The sequence below is a fragment of the Leopardus geoffroyi genome, chromosome A2 (genome assembly GCF_018350155.1).
Source record: "Leopardus geoffroyi isolate Oge1 chromosome A2, O.geoffroyi_Oge1_pat1.0, whole genome shotgun sequence".
Taxonomy (NCBI): domain Eukaryota; kingdom Metazoa; phylum Chordata; class Mammalia; order Carnivora; family Felidae; genus Leopardus; species Leopardus geoffroyi.
In genome coordinates, this window is record NC_059331.1 from 65008994 (window position 1) to 65030896 (window position 21903).

Consider the following 21903-nt stretch of genomic DNA (forward strand, 5'->3'; position numbering starts at 1 on the left):
CCATGAAGTCTATATGCAGCTGAAGGCGATGCTATTCTCTAAGGAAACGGAGAGGAAAGAAAATGCCCTCCATCTGCTATAGACTGAATATTTGTGCCCCCTCAAAACTCACATGCTGAAACCCAGTCTCCAGGGTGCTGGCATTTGGAGGTGATTAAGTCACGAGGGTGGAGTCCCAGAGACCCCCCAGAGAACTCTTTACCTCTTTACCACTATGGCAGGACACAGCAAATAGCCGGCCATCTATGAACCAGAAGGTTCTCACCAGACACCAAATCTGCTGGCGCCTTGCTTGGACTTCCAGCCTCCCAAACAGCTGTTTCAACTGCCCGGTTGATGGTATTTGGTTATAGCAGCCCCCATGGACACCATCTATGGGACGTTCACAGTAGAGATGGGAAGGACAGGTGCATAGCTGTAGAGCAGCAGGTAAGTGCTATACCTGATACGTCCCCAGTGCTGGGGACGCCAGGAGAAGGAGGGACTGGCCACGGCAGCTGGGACAGGGGAACCCTTCAGGGACCTGCCCGAGACTAAAGAGTCACAAAGACAAGTCTCCATGAGGAAGGAGGACTTTGCAGGCTGGTAAGCAGGATGCAGAAGAGCATATTTAAGTTCTACAAAAGAACATAAATGAAGGACAGAATGAAAGAAAGAACAAGGGCCTCTCAGAAAGCTGGTGGGCTGGTGGGCTCGTGCAACATGTCAAGGCCCGATCAGTGGAAAGAGGAGGGGAGGCTTAGTGCGCGAGGGCATTCGTTTGCTGCAGTGAGAGCAGCCCCCAGGCGCCATGTCGCCATTGGTAAATTTCCATGACTGTGCTCAGTTCCTTCTTGGGCAACCATGCAGGTGGTTCACCTGCCGGGCTGAGTTCCACCCGAGTTCTCAATACCGGCTCCCAGTTACCAGTGTACCAGGTATCCCACAAACTCAGGCGCTGGGAGCCATAGGATTGCTAGATGAATTTTTAGCAATAAATCCACAGGTTCAACTTACGCGAATGAAGGGTAATTTTGTCTGTGGTGTAGAAGGTTGAACTTCCATTGCGATGATGAGAATACTGGGAAACGTTCACAGGGAGAATCACCAGGAAGCTAAGGCATCCGGGCAGCGGACTGAGACGTCCTCCTTCGCTCCCGCCCCTGGCTTCCCGCCTCTCAGCAGCGCTCGCTGTGCACACATCTTGGCCACAAAACCCAACAGGGCTCAGGCCCACCTCCCTGTTGCAAGCCCCTCCCTTCATCAGTCGGTCCCCAGATGTGAACTGGGCACCTGACAGCCCGTTCTCTACATCTGGAATCATGTCAGGATGGCCTCCGGCAATGTTTGTAGCTCACGACCCGTGCTGATATCACCACAGCTGAGTGGACACAGGACAACATCTGACTCATAAAGAACAATCGCAAAGCTAATTAAGCCAGTCAGACTCCTTAGAGGTCATCTCTGAACATGTTCAAAGAGAGGAAATGGGTGAGGGGAATTATTGAGGAACGGACCCGAAAGAGATTATGTGGCCCCTAAAAATTATTACAAAAGAGGGTTTCAGATCCCAATTTTCTTGTGGCATGACTGGCCTGAACTTCTTAAATGAGCCAATACATACAAAAGCTTGGGAAGACCACATAGCAAGCATCAGTGCGCAGTAAATGTCGGCCACCGTTATTTTGGGTTTCTATGAGATTGTCTGTTGTAATGATGGAAGATAAATGTATTCGAGCAACTTAAGTGGATCCCATCTGGTCCACTACCAAAGACTGCAAACTTACAAGGCACAGTATGTCTCTTCACTGCCTGGAATCTGGAGAATTGTGAATGGTACTTATTGTTCAAATGAATCAAATACTCCCAAAGGTTGTTTTCAGGATCCACTGATCTCCAGCCACATATTAGTTTCAGTGTTTCGTTTTCTTTTTTTGTTAAGTTTATTTATTTTGAGAGCAAGAAAGCAAGCAGGGGAGGGTAGAGAGAAAGGGAGAGAAACCATACCAAGCAGGCTCCGTGCGGATGGCACGGAGCCCGACACGGGGCTCGATCCCACGACCATGAATGAGATTATGACCTGAGCCGAAATCAAGAGTCTGACACTTAACCGACTGAGCCACCCAGCTGTCCCTAGTGTTTCATTTCTTTTTTTTTTTTTTTTTTTTTTTTGATTGTCCATAATATAACCCTGCTTAATTGGGTTTGGGGCCAGATCAGAGGAAATTTTGTATTTTACAAGGATGGCTTATTTTTAACATCTGCTGAGCTCTTGTTAACATACATTCATCCAATGCAACTTCTGGTCATGAGTCATAAATTAAACCTGAGCAGCATAACACAGAGTTTTATTTTAATACCTATACCATAAACCTGGCAAAATCCATGACTCAGATGACTATGTTGGGCACATCGCTAAGTTTGACTCGATACAAATTACGTCCTGGAAGCCATATACCAGCAGGCTTTCGGACTTACATCTTGCCATTTTTAAAGGAAGCATTTCTTTGAGTTGTTAGTGGGTGCATAGAAGTTCCAAGATGAAATGTTGGGTGCACGTTAGGTTTAAATTCTCAAAAAAGACTGGGTCAACCTAATCCAGGCATGAAGACTAACACAGAAGCTGGATGGGCCAAAGTCAGCAGAAATTAACAGGAGAAAGTCACCCGTCTATCAGACCCAGGCCTGGGAGTGACAGTCAGGGACAAGCAAGATGATGGAGATGGGGGCGCTGATGACAGGAAGGTCCAGTCCTGGTCTGTTAGAGTCAGGAGCAAGGGTGCCACATGAACCTGTTGTGGTTGTGACCTGTACACAGAGGGTCACCCAGTGGGGCTGAGCGGGAGCTGAATTCCAATCCCTTAGTGAGGTCTGGCACCAAACATGTATGCATGGTAAGAAGGGGTGCATGTTAATTCACCCTAAGATGTGCTAGTGGCCCTTGACGCCCTGGCAGGAAGTCACCATACATGTCCAAAGTCAATCAAGCAGTCAATCAACAATTAAATAAGTACTTATCAGATATAGAATCGGCTTCCAGAAGAATCTGGAAAAAAATATGTTCAAAATTAAGACCCTTGAATGGAAAGAAAGAGGACGGGGAAGAGAGAAGCAAGGGACCTTCGCACGTATTATAAACTGCTAAATACCACTTATTTTATAAGTCTGTGGATAGGTTACTCTATTTGAAAGTTCAGAACGACAAAAAGGGGTTTCTCACAAAACAGTTGAAACACAAAAGGGCCACAGGCCCAAGCGCTACCAGATCTGAAGGTCACAAATCCATTCAGTGTGAAGACGCCTCCCCCCGGAAGTCGTAACCTCTGTGGTGACCAAGGGAGCACCACCAACAGGGAGGACCTGACACACAGGTGGAATACTCAGGCAAGAAGAGTGGATTTCCACCCCCCAGTTCCCAAATGCCAGCTGCACCTGTGCGACTGTGGTCCTCTGTCCAGTGGGAACACAGGATGTTTCATCATCAAATTACTTCGTTTTCTATTAGAATGGATGTTCTTTATTCAAATCGTAAGGTGGATAGACTCAGGAGGATGAATACAAGGATTCGTCCAGCAGATCTGATTACCAGGAACATAGGAATGGATTCCTGTCCCCATCAAACAGCAGTGGCAGGGATTTCTTTTAATTCAACTTAATTAGCTATTCTAAAGACTTTCTTGCCCTCGTTTTGACCACTGGAGCCCTTAAGAGCCACGATGGAAATGTATTTTGCATTTTTTGGTAAAAGGAGTAAGGCCGGGACCTGTTGATACAAGCTGGGAAATAAGCAGGAATAGAGGGAAAATCTATGGGGTGCAGGGTCATTTAAAATTGTCAAAAATAGATAAATAAATAAAATAGTCCATCAGTAACTTTATGTTTAACTTTAAAGAAGAGAAAATTGGAGTTAAAGAATAGGGTTTCAGTTGGCTGGCCATTTATTTTTAAAATATAAACATTTTTTAAGGGGCGTTCTGGTGGCTCAGTTGGTTAAGCGTCTGACTCTTGATTTCGGCTCAGGTCATGATCTCATGATCCATAGGTTCGAGCCCCGCTTTGGGCTCTGTGCTGACAGTTCAGATGCTCTCTCTCTCCCTCTCTCTCTGCCCCTCCTCTGTTCTCTCTCTCTCTTTCTCTCTCAAAATAAATAAACATTTAAAAAAATAAATGAACTAAAATGAAATATAAACATTTTTTTAACTAAAAAAGACAAAAACAATGAGTAAAAAAGCAAATAAATACTTGTCTGATATACAATCAGCGCCCGGGAGAATTTGACACAAAGGGTTCAAAGTGATAGCTCTTAGGTGCCAAGAAAGTATGGGAGGGGGGGGGAAATCCTTCCTAGTTGGGAATGCTAAAATGACTTCTGTCCCCCTGAAATAAGAGTGATTGTGTATTTTATTACATTGAATTATATTTAAAGGTTATCAACCCCATGAAGGTGTCCCCATTTTATGCTTTAATTACATTACTCCTTGTATTCCAAGTCTTGAACCCCCTTTATAGACTGATGGCCTAATCAATTCAACCCCAAAAGTGGTTGGAAAAAATGAACTAGAATATGAATTAGATAATGCTCCTTTGTTGAAATAGCTTAGGAGGAAAGAACCTAGCTTAAAAGGACCTAATAAACTGTCTCCCTGTCCTGAACCTCAACTGGTACCTACTCTCACACGGGTAAAACTCTTGTAAGCATTTAGTGATACAGCCATCCCTCCAGTCAACAAATGTTATGAGATTTTCCAGTGCTCCAGCCAGGGTCCTAGGAACTCGATTGACAGGAAGACACAATCAAGGAAAACAAAATGCTTCCAGAAAAAAAATGATCCTCTGTGCTGACAGCTCAGAGCCTGGAGCCTGCTTCCAACTCTGTGTCTCCAGAGTCTCTCTCTGCCCCTCCCCAGCTCACACTCTGTCTCTCTTGCTCTCTAAAAACAAACATTAAAAAACAAAAATTTGAAATATCTCCAGAGAAATAAATATTTCAACCGGTAGACCAGTAGATTCTAATTATTTGCACTCCAAAGACGCAGACAGGCCCCACTACTTGGAGCAAATCCCCAAACTGGCCAAAGCAAATTCTTGAAGGTGTTTTGACCAGTAAACTTTGCTTATCCTCAGGCATTGGCATGACCTTGTATCCCTGGGCTTCTCGCCTCCCGAGGGCAGTTGAGGGAAATCAGAATATAAGAGACAATCCCTCTAGTCCGCGTTAAGGTCAGAGTGTCAAGGAATCATGTCATTGTTCAAATGTATGAATCCATAAGAACTTAACGATGAATAAAGAGTTGACAACTGTTGTGGATACAAGTGATAAAATATTTTCTAGAAAGCAATTTCAAAATACGTTTACAGAACCTTAAAGTTAGGACATCCTTTGGGTCCATAGTTTGGTTTCCAGCAAAAATGTTAAGACAACTATCAAAAACACAGGCAGAGATTTATATATTCACCACACTTGTGCAAGTAAGAGCGAAAAGTGGAATCTCCAACACAGAATCATGGTCAAAGAAACTAGAGTGGACCCACAAAGTGCAATCACCAAATGTAACTTAAAAAAAAAAAAAGTAATGATGTAGGGAAATTCAAATGATTAAAGTTTTTTTAATGTTTATTTTTATTTTTGGAAGAGAGAGAGAGACAGAGCGTGAGCAGGGAAGGGGCAGAGAGAGAGGGAGACACAGAATCGGAAGCAGGCTCCAGGCTTTGAGCCATAAGGACAGAGCCTGATGCGGGGCTCGAACCCACGAACTGCGAGATCATGACCTGAGCTGAAGTCGGACGCTCAACCGACTGAGCCACCCAGGTGCCCTGGGAAATTCGTATGACTGAATATTAAATAAAGAAAAGCAGAATGGAGAATTACTCTGCAAAAAGCTTTCAATTTTGTAAAAATAAATCATAACTCTTTCTCTGAGAAATGGGAATTTGATTTGATTTTTTTTCTTTGTTACTCCTACAGTCTTAAAAAGGTATAAAAGGAGCACATAACTCATCCACTGCTAGGGGAATTCGCCCTTTTTGAGATCTTGCTTCTCCACGCCACACACTTATATACCCAATTTTGTTAGAAAAGAAATTTTCTTTTTGCTCTTCTAAGGTCAAAGCCTGGTCACAGTTTCCAAGAGACAAGTGACACCAAGTTTCCCCACGATGCTCGTTATCCAAAGTGTCAGTTTGATGCAAACCTCTGACCTGCATGCTCTCCAAACCTATGCACTTGCTTTAAAATCCATGTTCGTGTAAAATTGCTTCCTATTTTCTTTGGCAAAAATGGCTTCCCAGCACAGCACAAGCACCACTAATTTGCAGTCTCCAAACAACTGTCAAATTGGCAAGTCCAGCATTTACAGCTGCTGCAGTTCCCATTTGCTTCAGGAATGTGTACATTTTAGTTTGGAAGAGACCACCAGCCACAGTGTTAACTCTGGTTTATATTTACAAATGTGTGCTGTTCACAGTATCTGCTTGATGCAAACAAGCATTTCCTTGTTATTGATAGGTTATAGTCATATCATCATTTGCTCTGGAGCTTTGTAAGACTGTCCGCTACGTATCGAAAGTTTTGAAGCAGTTAAGTCAAGTAGTGAAGGATCAGGTTAACACCTGTCTAATTAGGAAAGAAAACAGTGCTATACTGTTATATTTTTGTAATGTTTATTTTTCAGAGAGGGAGAGACAGAGCCGCCCAGGGGAGGGGCAGAGAGAGAGAGAGAGAGAGAGAGACACAGCATCCGAAGCAGGCTCCGGGCACCGAGCTGTCAGCACAGAGCCCGACGTGGGGACTCGAGCTCACGAATCGTGAGACTATGACCCGAGCCAAAGTCGGACGCTCACCGACTGAGCCACCCAGGCGCCCCTGTTATTTAAATCAAATTATATAGTTGCAATTATGTTGGCCCCGGAGTTGGACGTCATTGCTTTTAATCTGTCAACGACTACCTGGCATGCCAACAAGGAAGCTGATCTCCAAAGAAACTACATGATATTCCCAAGATTACACAATGCTAGTAGGATGGAGAGAAGTCTAGCAGTTCAATCCTCCTGACGTCAGTCCAGTACTTTCCGCAGGCTACCCCTATTTTTGAGAAGTTTATAAGGAGGAAAAACAAAAGTCAAGTGAGTAATGATGTTTTGATGACAGTCAAGAACATTAGCACAGACCACCTATTGAGGCATGAGTATAGGACATGATAAAAAGTATTCACATACAAAAATGGAAAAATAAAGAAATCCTCTGGTCCTAAGGATAATGTCTTCACGTGAATAAAATTACAAAATACTTATTTCTTTATGTCTGGCTCTGTTCCCTCAATTACACCTGGGGTATGGGGCATTCATTATTTATCACTTCATGATTTTCCATTGTTTGGACATATCACAATCCCTTCTGCATTTCATTGTTGAAGACGGCATGTTTCTTCATTACATAAAATTTTTGCATTCATTGAAGAAATGGATGAGTTTTCTTTCTTTTTTTTTTTTTTTGATTTATTTATTTATGTTGGTGGGGGAGAGAGAGGGAGAGAGACAGAGAGAGAGAGTAAGATAATGTGCATGTGTGCATGAACATGGAAATGGCAGAGAGAGTGGAAGAGAGGGAGGGAGAGAGAGAATCCCAAGCAGGCTTATGCTCTCAGAGCAGAGCCCCAACCCAGGGTTTGAACTCACGAATGTGAGATCATGACCTGAGCCAAAATCAAGAGTTGGATTCTTAACCGACTGAGCCACCCAGGCCCCCCAAGGATACATCCTCTTATTAGGAAATGCTGGAGGCTTTCTTATTTGCTTTCTCCTGGTTTACCTTTCATAATATACAGTATTACCATTTGCTTCATTCATTGTCATCAGGAGCCCCCTTCTTTCCTACATTAAGTTACATTATTCTATTTTCTATTTCATTTTATTTTCTAAAATTGTTTTGATCCACTGTTTCTCAATTTTATCTTAAGTATTACTGATTAACCTTTCTGCAAGCTTAATTCTACTCTTTAACTGCTTCCAAATCCAATTTAGTTAGTTAGTTGAGGTCTCCCTTTCAAGACCTTCTTTTTCTGTCTATTTATCTGGTACATAAAGTACTCTCTAATCAAATCAAAAATCAATAACAGCCACTTTATAGCCTTGTTTTCCTTTATGAAATACTTTCAAGTAGAGAATTTTCCTCACACGCCTAAACACCAATCCCTGGATTATTTCAGATGATTGTCTATACATAGATTATTAAATTTGACACTTTATGGTTAGAGTGACCAATTCATTTCTAAGAGTTGACTTTAAAATCTAACCATAGGGGCAGTTGGGTGGCTCAGTTGGTTGAGTGTCTGACTCTCGATTTTGGCTCAGGTCATGATCCCAAGGTCATGGGTTCAAGCCCCCCCTCTGGCTCTGCACTGAGCATGGAGCCTGCTTAAGATTCTCTGTCTCCCTCTGCCCCTCTGTCCTGCTATGCAATTTCCCTCTCTCTCTCTCTCTCTCTTTCAAAAAAAGTAAAATCTAACCAGAGATGCCTGTTGTAATAGAGATACTGATTCAGCTCGAAGGGCACCCATAGAAGTAAATCGCCCCCGGACTCTTAATGCTAAGGGACAGTCCTCATTGGATTTAAGGTGATATTATTGGATATGATCAACCCCCCATGCATAGGGATTGAGCAAACATACAGAAATCACATAGGCTCAAAATTATGAGATGACCAAACGGGGAAACAGAAAGCAGCTTATATTTCTGAAGTTACTGAATGTAGATAGCCCTAGTGTCTTTTCTAGAAAAGGTCGTTATTTTTGATGATGTTATAGCTGCAAATGTTCTTTCCTTTGGATGATTTTTATGGAATCATGAGCATTCCTCTGACACCATCACAATCTAATAAAGATATTTTCACTAGGCTTTCAGCTGCTGTGTCCTGCTCTGGGTGGCACTGGGCTAGTAATCAAACACTTCCCCACGACATGTTTCACTGAACTCCTATCAAATCAGCCACCCTATGGCTCACAGAAACTATGAAATAAGCAGATCATAAGCTTCAAAAAATGGAACACCAGGACACGGGGATGGCTCAGTAGGTTAAGCATCTGACTCTTGATGACGGCTCAGATCATGATCTCACGGTTCATGGGTTCAAGCCCCGCATCTGTCAGTGCAGAGATTGCTTGGGATTCTCTCTCTCTTTCTCTCTGCCCCTCCCTGCTCATTCTCAAATTAAATAAACTTTTTTTTTTTTTTTTAAATAAAGGGGAATACTATTATATTAGCTAACTAAGACTAGTGTTACCATAACAACAATAGATAAATCTGTTATTTGACACAACAGAATACCATTTCACTCAAGAAAGGCACAATATTGGGGCACCTGGGTGGCTCAGCCAGTGAAGTGTCCAACTCTTGATTTCGGCTCCAGTCATGATCTCATGGCTTGTGAGTTTGAGCCCCATGTCATGCAGAGCCTGCTTGGGATTCTCTCTCTCTCTCTCTCTCTCTCTCTCTCTCTCTCTCTCTCTCTCTCTCCCTCTCTCTCCCTCTCCCCCACTCACACTGTCTCTGTCTCTCTCAAAGTCAATAAATGAATTTTAAAACAAAAAAAATAAATTAAAAAAGAATGGACCAATATTAATGTTTCTGGCCTCGTGGCAACCCTTTCACACAGTCAATTCCTACATAACCCCATGTAACTACAAGAAATATTCCAAAATGGAGCCCAACTCTGTATTCAGGGGGAAAGGAAACGGGATATGAGGAATCCAGAACAGTCTCTGCCACAGCCAACTCTTCTTGTGCCTGGACATCCATTCCATTCTCTTTCTCTCATGAAGAAGCGTTCACTCTTACCCCACAGAAGATACTGAGTTCAGTTCCCATGTCAGTACCACAACCAGCTCAAACATCACAACATCTGGGTGATACAACATCCACCTTCAGGTACAGACGGCTCCCAAAGGGTTTGATAACTTGAAGACCAAGTCTGTGATGTGATCGTCACACATGTGCAATATGCGGGGGAGACCAGGCACCGGGCAGCCAGTGTGCTCTCCGTCAGCATGTGGGGAACCAGTGCTCACAAGCCCGTGAGGTATCTACCTCCCCAGGATTGGGAGAGTTTCCTTAATCAGCTCCTGATTTTGTTTTGGGGGAAGAATGTCTACAGTCCCATTATTCTTCATGCCTCATAGCCCCACAAATTTAGAGTTTCCTCCTTTCTTACACCGTGCGGTTGGTGAAAATGTACGCCCCTCGGGCCTTTTACATTTCTAACAGTTAAAGGAAGATTTGTAGAAACAAGTGAACCAATTCTCTCCAAATGATCAATACTTCATGCACCAAAAATCATGCATGGATGAAAAATTTATCCAAAGTACAAGATAGACAAAAGGATTTTAATGCATCCCTGTATGTGGAGTTGATTGCAACTAACTTTTACCCTTTAAGAAATTACTTCTTGGGGCGCCTGGGTGGCTCAGTTGGTTAAGCATCTTTGGCTCAGGTCATAATCTCACTGTTCACGAGTTTAAGCCCCATGTCCAGCTCTGTGCTGACAGCTCAGAGCCTGGAGCCTGCTTAGGATTCTGTGTCTCCCTCTCTCTGCCCTTCCCATGCTCACACTCTGTCTCTCTCTCTCTCTCTCTCTAAAAAATAAATAAACATTTTAAAAAAGAAGAAATTACTTCTTGTCCAGATTTACTATAGAATCAAATAAGAATATCTATAATTTTAGCAACAGTTAATGTCTACAACGAGAAGCTGATCAAACTGCTACTCCATTTGGCGACTATGTATCTGTGTGAAGTCATATTTCTTTTCCATATACTTCAGCCAAAACAACAGATTGCAACAGATTGAATATAGACACAGGTGTGTGAACTCAGCTACACCATGTTAAGTTAGACATTACAGAGGTTCTCAAACATTTAATGCCACTTTTCTCATCTTTTCTTTGGGGTGGGGGTATATAGTTATTTTTCAAGAGAAATATGTTATTTATGTTTACTTATGTTAACATGGTATCTTTGTTATTTTAAAATAAACTATTTTAAATGTCTCTAATTTCTCATGCAGCAAATGCCAACGCACAGAAGGCATGCACACAAAAGCATTCGTAAGGTCGCCAACAATTTGTCGAAGCGTCAAGGGACCCTGAGATGCAAAATTAGCAGACCACCAGTCTGGAAGCAAGCCAGAGAAGAAAGGAAAACGGGTTTTGGTGACTGCATTATGTCTCTGCTGCAAACATTCCAGAATTCATCTCTCCACATAGAATTCTCCGTTGTGAAAATCACAGCTATCTGAGGAAAGACAACAGCAATCATCTGTGATAGAGTATAAATCAACCAAAAGTAACTGTTCTGGGTTATTTCCTACAGAAAAGCCTCGTGGACCAGGAAAAAGCAATAGAACCCGTGAAGCTGACGCACAACTCATTATTTTACCTAACAGGGGAGTGAACAGTCCGGAAACACCCATCCTACACTGAGAGAAACAACATACATTCATATTTTCAGATGCTTTTCCATTTCGGTGGCCTAATTTCTACGTTATGCCGTATTTCCAAAGTCCTGATACTTTCAGTTTGGTCTTTTAAAGGGTTCCTGGTGGGATAAGGCTCAGTGATACACAACGGCTTATTTTTCAAATATCGTAGAAATGCTAGATTCTTCTATGCCATCATTTCTTGAGGCAGACACATAGAAATGATAAATCACAAGTGGACAAGAAGGGAGAAGGCTGAACCACACCGTAAACCAAGGAGACCCGGTGGATGTCTACAGAACACCCCACCCAGCAACAGCCGGGGGGACGCGCCTCTCAAACACACCTGGAACATTCTCCAGCATGGACCCTTTGCGAGACCTGAACACAAGGATCCGTAAATGTGAAAGAACAGAGATCACACAAAGCGTGCTCTCCAACCACAGTGACGTCGAGGGAGAAATCAAGGTCAGAAGGGAATGTGGGGCCTCCGAAACCACGGGCAAATGAAAGAACACATTCTTATACGAACCGTGGATCAAAGAGCAAAAGCGAGGAAAATTGGAAAACGTTGCCTGGACTTAGGCGGCGAGTCCACACAGATCGTTGAACCGGCGATGGGTGCACCACACCTGTGTCCCCACAGGACACCTGGGTTGTCCAGCTGTGCACACGTCTTTTCTCACTGTGTCTGGTGCTGCCACAAACCTCAGCTCAGCCATGGGAGCCTAGGGCTGCACTTGTGATGGGCACCGGGGGGCTGTGTGTGTTGAGTCACGACATTGTACCCCTGAAGCTAAGACGACACTGTATGTTAACCAACTGGAATTTAAGTAAAAACTTTAAAAAATACAAAATGAAAAAATACAAACTAAAAATTTTTAATTGCAAACATTTTAATTATTTTTGAGAGAGAGACACAGTGTGAGCAGGGGAGGGGCAGAGAGAGAGGGAGACATAGAATCGAAAACAGGCTCCAGGCTCTGAGCTGTCAGCACAGAGCCCAAGGTGGGGCTCGAACTGAGATCATGACCTGAGCTGAAATCAGAAGCTTAACCAACTGAGCCACCCAGGTGCCCCGTAATGTAATGTAATGTAATGTAATGTAATGTAATGTAATGTAATGTAATGTAAAAAGAATCTCTATTTGTAGGTCAGGGGTCACTCTAATTAACGTCAACCAGAAATATAATCAAACAATAAATTTTCCTATCTCAAATTTAATAAGACTATAAACAGCCTATAACCACAATAATTCCATAATCTATCCCATATAATATCAGTGCTATAAACGATGTGCACTTATAACACAGTTCTTGCCATATTTCCTAAAGAGCAATTTTCGTTGCTATTTAAACTACAGTCGACTCTTAAACAAAACTGCACGGATCCACTTATACAAGGATTATTTTTTTCAATAAATCCAGCACAGCACTGTAAATGTATTTTCTCTTCCTTATGATTTTCTTGGTAACCACTTCTTTGCTTGAGCTTCCTTTATGATGAGAATACAGTACGTGATACATATACAAAATATGTGTTACTAGACTGTGTATGTTATCAGTAAGGCTTACAGTCAACATTAGGCTATAAGTACTTAAGTTTTTGGAGATTCAAAACTTATATGTGGATTTTCAGCTGCATGGGTGGAGGGAGTAGTCAGCACCTCCAACCCCCCACGTTGTTCAAGGCCAACTGTTTTAAAATCATTGATATTGAGCTCTCAATCATAATTAGTTATTAAGAAATTAACATACAAGGAAAAACTCATCACCGAATCGCACTGGGATCCATCCAGAACGGTTCCCCTGCAGCCAGATACAAAGACATATAGTAACTTTTATATTCACAGTAGTCACTCGATTTTTGGAAAGAATATATTCAAGTGGTTCAAAACCAAATAGTCCAAGAGAGGAGTGAGAAATGTCGCCAGTGCTTCTGCTCGGTATTGATAAAATTATCATCCATTTCACCTTCAACGAGGTGACCAACCGCTAACCACCATTACTCTTTCTTGTATATCCTTGTAGATATACATCATGAACGTACAAACAAAAATTACGATGTCGCCTCAGTTTCCAGCTTTTTTGACACAAAGGGTAGCATGTGATCCCCAACTTGCTGCATCTTGGTTTATTAACTTAACTGCACACGCTGGAGAAATTTCCACTTACTACACGGAGAGTTCCTTTCTTTTTTTTTCTTTCCTTTTTTTTAATGTTTCAGTTTATAGGGGAAAAAAGGATCCAAATTAATTTTTCCATTCTGTTGTGATGAAAATGCAGGATTTTTTGTTTTGCTGTTAAAAGCAATGTTGCAGGGGCACCTGGGTGGCTCAGTCGCTTAAGCGTCCGACTTCGGCTCAGGTCATGATCCCACGGTTGACAAGTTCGAGCCCCGCTTCAGGCTCTGTGCTGACAGCTCAGAGCCTGGAGACTGCTTGGGTTTCTGTGTCTCCCTCTCGATCTGCCCCTCCACCACTTACTCTCTGTCTCTCTCTGTCTCAAAAATAAATATAAACATTAAAAAAAAATTTAAAGGAGTGTTGCAATAAATAATACAATCATACACTGGTTTTCTAATGTGTAAAAATATTCAGAGGATAAATTCCTATATGTAGCATCAGTGGGCCAAAAGGTATAAGCATTGGTAATTTGGATCAATATTGGTAGAATATTCTCCTATAGAAATTTTTCAGATCATAGCTCTACTAGCAATATGTGTGATTCTCAGTTGTCTACAGGCTACTAATAGAGAATATTAACAAATTTTCCATTTGTTTTTTGTTTTTGCCAATCCGACACGAGTTTGAGGGAGCTTAACCACGTTATCTGATGTATCTCTTTATATACCAAGTAAATCAGCTATTTGTGATACGAATAGGAACATTTCTCCCCAATCCTTTGCATTTTGACTATGCCTAGTTTATTTGTTTTTGCCAAGTACATGTCTTATGGTTGTGATTCCTGCCTTTAATGTACTAGAGTTTTCGAGACTGTCTTTTCGTGGTTTGGGGATTTTAAATTATGCATAAAAGAACTTCTCCACTGAAAGTTTATAAATAAATTCTAATTTCAATTAATTATATTTAAGTCTTTGACCCACATAGAATCTTTCCAGCTGTTCAGTGTGAGATGGCAATCCAAATTAATTTCTTTCCAGATGGCTAGCCTCATTTTATCAATAATATTTATTGAATAGTCCTTATTTGTCCCCACTGATTCGAGACACCAACTTTAATTTATGTTAAATATATATATGTATAATGCATTTTGATCTTTTCTTTAGTCCACATATTAGTAGGCCAGTGCTATGCTAGTTTAATTGCTATGTTTCTACAGAAGTATTTAATAATCTGTTACGACTCATCTACCTGCATCGATTTTCCATCCCTGTCTAGTTTGTTTAAATTTCTTTTTCAATATAATTTTAAACATCTTATATAATTCACATCAAAAAAGAACTTACTGACATTTTATTTACAATTCATAACCATATGACATAGAATTTGTAATTGATGTTATTTATAATTCATTAAATTTATAACGACTTAGATATAACTGATACATTTATTTTTTTAATTTTTAATGTTTATTTATGTTTGAATAGATACCTTTATCAAGTTGAACTTCCCATCCACAAAATAGTAGATATTTCTATTTTTCAAGTATCCTTTTCAAAGTATTTTGATTGTTATAGTTATTTTATTTTTTATCTTTTTAAAATTTTTGTTCTCTTCTCATTGGTCTTGCACATTTTGTGTAAAGTCAATTCCTAAGTACTTACTTACATGGATAGATTACATAGATTACAATAATCTATCCATTATTGTGGTAAATAGCATGTTTTTTCTATTAATATGCGTTAATTGGGTGTGGGGTCTACTTACGAAAGCTATTGATTTATTTATAATAAGCCTGAATTCTTGGATTATCTGTTTTTCTTTTCCAGTTGGTTCTCCCGGGTTTCATTCAAATAAGTTTCACATAGCACCTATCTTACTTTCTGTTTAATTTTTGTACATCCGTTTTTCTCTTTGCTAAATATATTTGCTAGTATCTCCAATACAGCATAAAATAATAGAAGCTGACAGTTATCATCACTACATGGTTCGTGGCTCTTACAGAAATGATGCCAGAATCCAGGATCTGGGCTGAAGCAGATACATTCTAATCCTGCCACCCAGGGATCTACCTATTTTAACTTACTAAGTTGATTGCTTCAAGACTTTTCAAAATTGTTTCCCAATGGCTTTTCAGAACATGTAGAGATGTTCACGCAATTATGTTCATTTCCGCCCCCCTAGGGCTACAAATAAATGGGATTGAGCAAAGTAAACGCATCATTCCATAGACTTACTCTTTGTGGTGATGTTGTCTTCATTTCTAATTCTGAGCATTTTCCTGACCACATCGGTAAATTGTTCATCTTCTTGTCCTTATCACAAATCAACTCTAGATGTATTTAATTCAGCATTTTCCATCCCATACCTCATTGTTTTCTGCTTTTATTTCTAGTAATTCCTTCCTTTTCTTTCCTTTTTTTCATTCGGTCCCGAATCTTCTGGGTCAGACATTTCGTCTTTGTTTTTTTGTCCTGTGTTTTGTTGGTGGAAGTACTTAAGGCTAAGATTTTTTGTCAGTAGTCTTCAGCTCTAGACCCACGGTTTGCGTTTTGTTCTCATTATTAGTTTTTCCTCCCTGGCATATAATTTCTACTTGTGCTTGTTTCCTCTTTGACCAAGGAGATAAGTGAGTTTACTTCAAGTTCCAGGAGGAAAAAATTTGGTTGGCTTTTGATTTTTACAATGAATTCCTAGTCATATTCTGCATTTAACGTATGGTTGAATTTTGTGAATGTTACAGAGGCACTTATGAAAAGGAGATATATTGTTTTCAGTGTACATATTTTAATAAATACCAATCAGATAAGCCTTGTTAATTATAGTGTTTTGGAATCCCACAGTTTCACTTATTTGGGGTGATTCCAATCCTTTTCTACTGACAAAAGTGAATTAATTTCTCCTACTCCTAGTGAATTTCTGTTTCTCATCTAATCTCTCAGAACATCTGCTTTTTAAAAGGCTGTAATCTACCTTTCGCCTTACAGACACTTAGATGATATATTCATTGGCAATTGTGTCCTTTAACATGATTAAGTGTCCTTCTTTGTCTCGTGTAAAAATTTCTCATTGGAGCCCATTTCATCAGATGTAACATCATGAATTGTCCTTTCTCTACCTTTGCTTCATTTTCCTTGTCTTTGAATAGCATGTCATTGCTAAGCTTTGGAATCCTTTTGGGTCTATGACTCTTACATTCAGCACAGAGTTGCGTGTTGTTTTGTGAGCCAACATGAAAAAGTTTTATTCCTTTTCCTCTTGTGAGCTAAGCCTGTTTACATTTTTACACATGGCACATATGCAGGTTCTAAAGTCCTCATGTCTTTTAATGTTATTCTCTGGGGTTTTTACCTTAAGTCTTTTATTATGTGCCTCGTGCGTGTGTGTGTGTGTGTGTGTGTGTGTGTCATGAGGTCTTATAATTTTTGCCTAGTGTTTACCTGTGTAACTGTAAGTGATATGCTCTCCTTACCTCTGATTATTTGGTGTTTCTATCCTTTTTGTAACTATCTTTTTTTAATGTTTTGTTTATGTATTCTGAGAAAGGAGACAGTGCGAGCATAGAAAGTGCAGAGAGAGAGGGAGAGAGAGAATCCTAAGCAGGCTCCGTGCTGCCAGCACACAGCCCGACACCGGGCTCAAACTCACAAACCATGAGATCATGGCCTGAGCTCAAGTCAAGAGTTGGATGCTTAACCGCCTGAGCCACCCAGGTTTCCCTGTTTGCATTACTTCTAACCATGAACCATGATAAAGCTGGCTTACCCCCTTTCGCCTTCTCCCGTCATGGTCTTCTGTCCCATCCAATTTAACTGTATTCTCTTTCTTAGCGTTCCCCTATGTGCTGTCCCCTACACTAACCTTTTATTGGAGGATTTGTAAACTCATAGTTTTCCTTCCACTCTCGCTTTGTAAGGTGAGGTGATCAGAGAGCATCCTGCCCACCTTGTACCTCCCGTCCTGTTTCAATTTCCCTGTAGTGTTATACGACGTCTCCATTCTCTCCGGTCACTATCGACAACTTTCGTCCTCATCAGCTAGTAACTGTGTTCAGTACCCACTGCCAGTTTTTTACCATAGTTTTTCCAAGAATGTTTTAGGTGGCTCAACAGTGTCTTCCTGAAAGTTTCTCAAGAAAAAGCAGTCCCTGAGTCCTTGAATGTTGAAAAGTCCTGTTTTGTAGCCTTTACTCTAGAGGAACAACTGCTGAATTTAAAATACGTGCCTCGTTGTTTCTTTCCTTGCACATATTTTGGTGTAACTTTACCATCTTGCACTGAATGTGTTGCATGTTGCTGTGGAGAGTCTGGGACTGATTTTGTTTTCCATTATAAATGACTTGCTCTTTTTTGTGTGAATACCCAAGTATTTATTTATTTTATTATTTTTTTAACGTTTATTTTTTATTGAAAGACAGAGAGAGTCAGAGAGTGAGCAGTAGAGGGGCAGAGGGAGAGGGAGACACAGAATCTGAAGCAGGCTCCAGGCTCGGAGCTGTCAGCACAGAGCCCAATGTGGGGATCGAACTCACATGCTGTGACATCATGACCTGAGCCTAAGTTGGACTCTTAACCAACTGAACCATCCAGGCGCCCTCCAAGTATTTATTTATACATGAGTTCCACTAACATCACTATTCTATGCCTGAATCTTTAACATTTTAGGTAAAGTTTTGCTTGGCATCTGGTATAATTTTCAGGGCATAAGCTGCAATCTCAATATTTCTTCAATTGTCTTTAAATATCTTTCTGTTTTATTGGTTTGGTTTTGTTCTTTGGCAAATCCATTGTATACGTGTTGGATCACCTTTCCTTCTGTACTATGTTTTTCATTTTCTCTCTATTCTTTCTGTATATACATTTTTTTTGAGAAGGCTTCTTGCCCAGGAGTGCCTGGAGGTTCCATCAGTTAAGCATCCGACTTCGGCTCAGGTCATGATCTCGCTGTTCGTGGGTTTGAGCCCCGCATCGGGCTCTGTGCTGACCGCTCAGAGCCTGGAGCCTGCTTCCCATTCTGTGTCTCCCTCTCTCTCTGCCCCTTCCCCACTCATGCTCTGTCTCTCTCACTCTCAAAAACAAATACACCTTAAAAAATTAAAAAACAAAAAGAAGGCTTCATGCCCAGCATGGAACCCAACATGGGGCTTGAACTCATGACCCCGAGATCAAGACCTGAGCTGAGATCAAGAGTCAGGTGCTTGGGGCGCCTGGGTGGCGCAGTCGGTTAGGCGTCCGACTTCAGCCAGGTCACGATCTCGCGGTCCGTGAGTTCGAGCCCCGCGTCAGGCTCTGGGCTGGTGGCTCAGAGCCTGGAGCCTGTTTCCGATTCTGTGTCTCCCTCTCTCTCTGCCCCTCCCCCGTTCATGCTGTGTCTCTCTCTGTCCCAAAAATGAATAAACGTTGAAAAAAAAAAAATTAAAAAAAAAAAAAAAAAGAGTCAGGTGTTTAACAGACTGAGCTTCCCAGGTGCCCCTCAACATGTTTTTATTTCCAATTTCTTTTGTTTACTTTCTCACTTTTTCCTCTATGTCTCCCAGTAGATCTTCCGTGGTATCCATCCTGCCCTTTATTTATTTATTTATTTAAATGTTTGGTTTTTTTGTTTTTGTTTTTGTTTTTTTTAGAGAGAGAAAGACAGACAGAGAGTGAGTGGGGGAAATTTTCTACTAAAATTTCACACTTCAAGGCTTCTCTCCTTACCTTTCTTCTGCAACTCTTACATTACAAGTGAATGTTGTTAACTCAACACTAGGCCCTTGGAAAACATTTATCTGACTCGTGTGTCCTCTGGGCACAGTCTGTCATCCACAGTTCGGTTCGCATCCCCATCCCTTAGAGACTGGCTCCCGTGGCTGCATATGGACACCATCCCTCCAGACCTGCCGGCCAGGCTGTCCTTGACCTGCCACAGGAACACACTGTGAGCGCAGGCTGCAGAAGTCCCTTTCTTCCTTCAGTCGTTGAAAATTGGGACACAAACTCTACAATGAGCCCATTAATCGTTTCAACTGAGAGGCTGCTTAAGTCTGAGTCTGGGGCAGCCCAGTGTATGAAAACAAGAAAACGTTGGGAGCAAGACAAAGTGAGTGGGAGGCAGGGAAGGAAGGAGGGAAGGAGGAATCTTGAAGCCCAGGGAGGGAGTTCAGGCTTCTGGGGGACACCCAGAGAAAGCAGCCTTCTGCCTTGTCAGACCTCTTAAGGCCAAGTCTACTTTTTGATGCAGATATCTGTGAGTTTGCTAATTACCTTTTCAGGTTTGTTTTTTTTTTTTCCTCTTTTCTTTTTTTGCTAAAACTCGAATCATCAAAGCTGTTCTTTATAAAGCATAACTCATATATACATATACGTAACTAAATATACATTTTTTTAAAAAATAAGGTAACATGAAGACAACTGTTGAAAAAGAGGTGATAAGAGTTACAAAAAATACTTGAATTAATACAATCACAACAGAGATTCAAATTAAAGGTTAGAAAAACAAGAAAGATAATTCTTATCCTTTGCGGCGTTAACCTATGTGAAATAACTTATTTGTGCTGGTTCATTAGGCTTCGAAGAATCCTCAGCGGAGCGTATTATGCAGCATAAAATTAGAATCAAATATCGCAACCTCCAACATTTTCAACCCAGCTGTGAAAACCATATAGCTGTGCCTCTAAACCTGCTTACACACCCAAAACTTTAATCAGATCCTCGAGACCCCTCCAGATGGATTGATTCATCCAGATTCCCAGGCATGGGACCAACATGATTCTTTTTTCAGCCAAGTGGGGCCCCCTCTGGGGTGTAGAGCCATTATTATCCAGGGAACATTTTTTCGGTTTGTTTGTTTGTTTGTTTTGTTTTGTTTTGTTTTGTTTGTTTTTTTGGAGGTTTTTTGTTTTTGTTTTTTTGTTTGTTTTTGTTTTTTATTTTAAAAAACAAACCAACAGGAGCCAGCACAGATGATGAGCTTCACTTCTGGTCTCTAAAAGCCACTGTAAGGCTTCAGAGAGGCTTAAATGAGATACTAAGTTCCAGCCAAGGAAGGAAAGAACTGAATACAGCCATGCCTGTTCACCCAGGGCTCAGCACCCCGCTTTCATGCTGAATATCTCCTGTCGCCCAGCTAGGGTACGGGGGTGTGTGACCGTGCATGTGACCATGCACGCCTGAGCCCAGCACTCGTGTGTGCACCCTTTCTCAGATGTGCCCCTGTCCCCATTTCCTCTCTCCTGATTCAAACAGCTCTGCTGCTCGGAGCTGCTAACCCCTCCGCATTCGCTCAGAAGTTTGCAGCTCCTGTTTCCTTGCTGGAGTGTGAACTACCTACCAATTTAGAAAAGCTGATGTAGTGCAAGAAGAAAGCCCAGTCGCCTTCATCTATCTCTTATTGTTTACATAAACAAATTCATTTCATTTGCATGTCCTTTTGGAGGGGCTGGGAGCTTGAGGCACACATTCCCATTGTGTTATCCGTAAATATTAACTAAGAGGCTTGCGTTCATGCCTTTTTTTTTTTTTCCCTGTATTATTTTGGGGCCCAAATCGTTAGTTTACAAAACAGTATTTGAAAATGGATTTCATATGCATCGTAAAAATAAGTTGACTCTCTAGCAAAATGAAGATTAGGAGCGCCACCCACCCCCAGTCAAAAACCCCAAGTGGAAGTGGACCCAGAGAGTTGAAACCTGTGTTGTTATGTACAGCAGGCCACATACTTGGCCAGAAGTAACCGTGTCAAAAGTCTGTCTTTGTAACTCGCTTTGCCCTTGGAGCCCAGCAAACAGGATGGGGTGACCCCAGCCCCGCTTGTCTATCTAGTGAGAGCACAGGGACCGTGTGATTTAATAAGGGATGACAAATAAAGGACTGGTCTAGGGCCATTGGGCCCACTCTTTGGAATGATCACGGTATGTATTTAACATTAAGGCCATGGCTTCTCAGCTGCCTTTTTTTTTTCCCCCAGCACTGCAGCGTTTTTTTCCCTAAAAAAAAAAAAAAAAAAAAAAAATCTGATTCAAAACCCCAGTCTATAGAACAGTACAAAGTACAAAGCCGGGCTGCTCTAGTGAAAGAAGGCAGGGACCCAGCTGTTTGCTCCCGACTACCTGCCAGGAAACGCCAGAGTTGCTCGGGACACCGCCCTGAAAGCGGGTAAGAGGATCACAGGCCCTTTCCTCCCGGATGGATTCTGAAGGAAAACGCCAATTTCTGTCTGTCAGAAATTATTATTGTTTTTAACCATTATCTTAGAGACAGAGAGCTCGCGAAGGGGTAGAGGGGCAGAGAGAGGGGGAGAGAGAACCCCAAGCAGGCTCCGTGCTCAGTGCAGAGCAGATGGGGGGCTCGATCCCA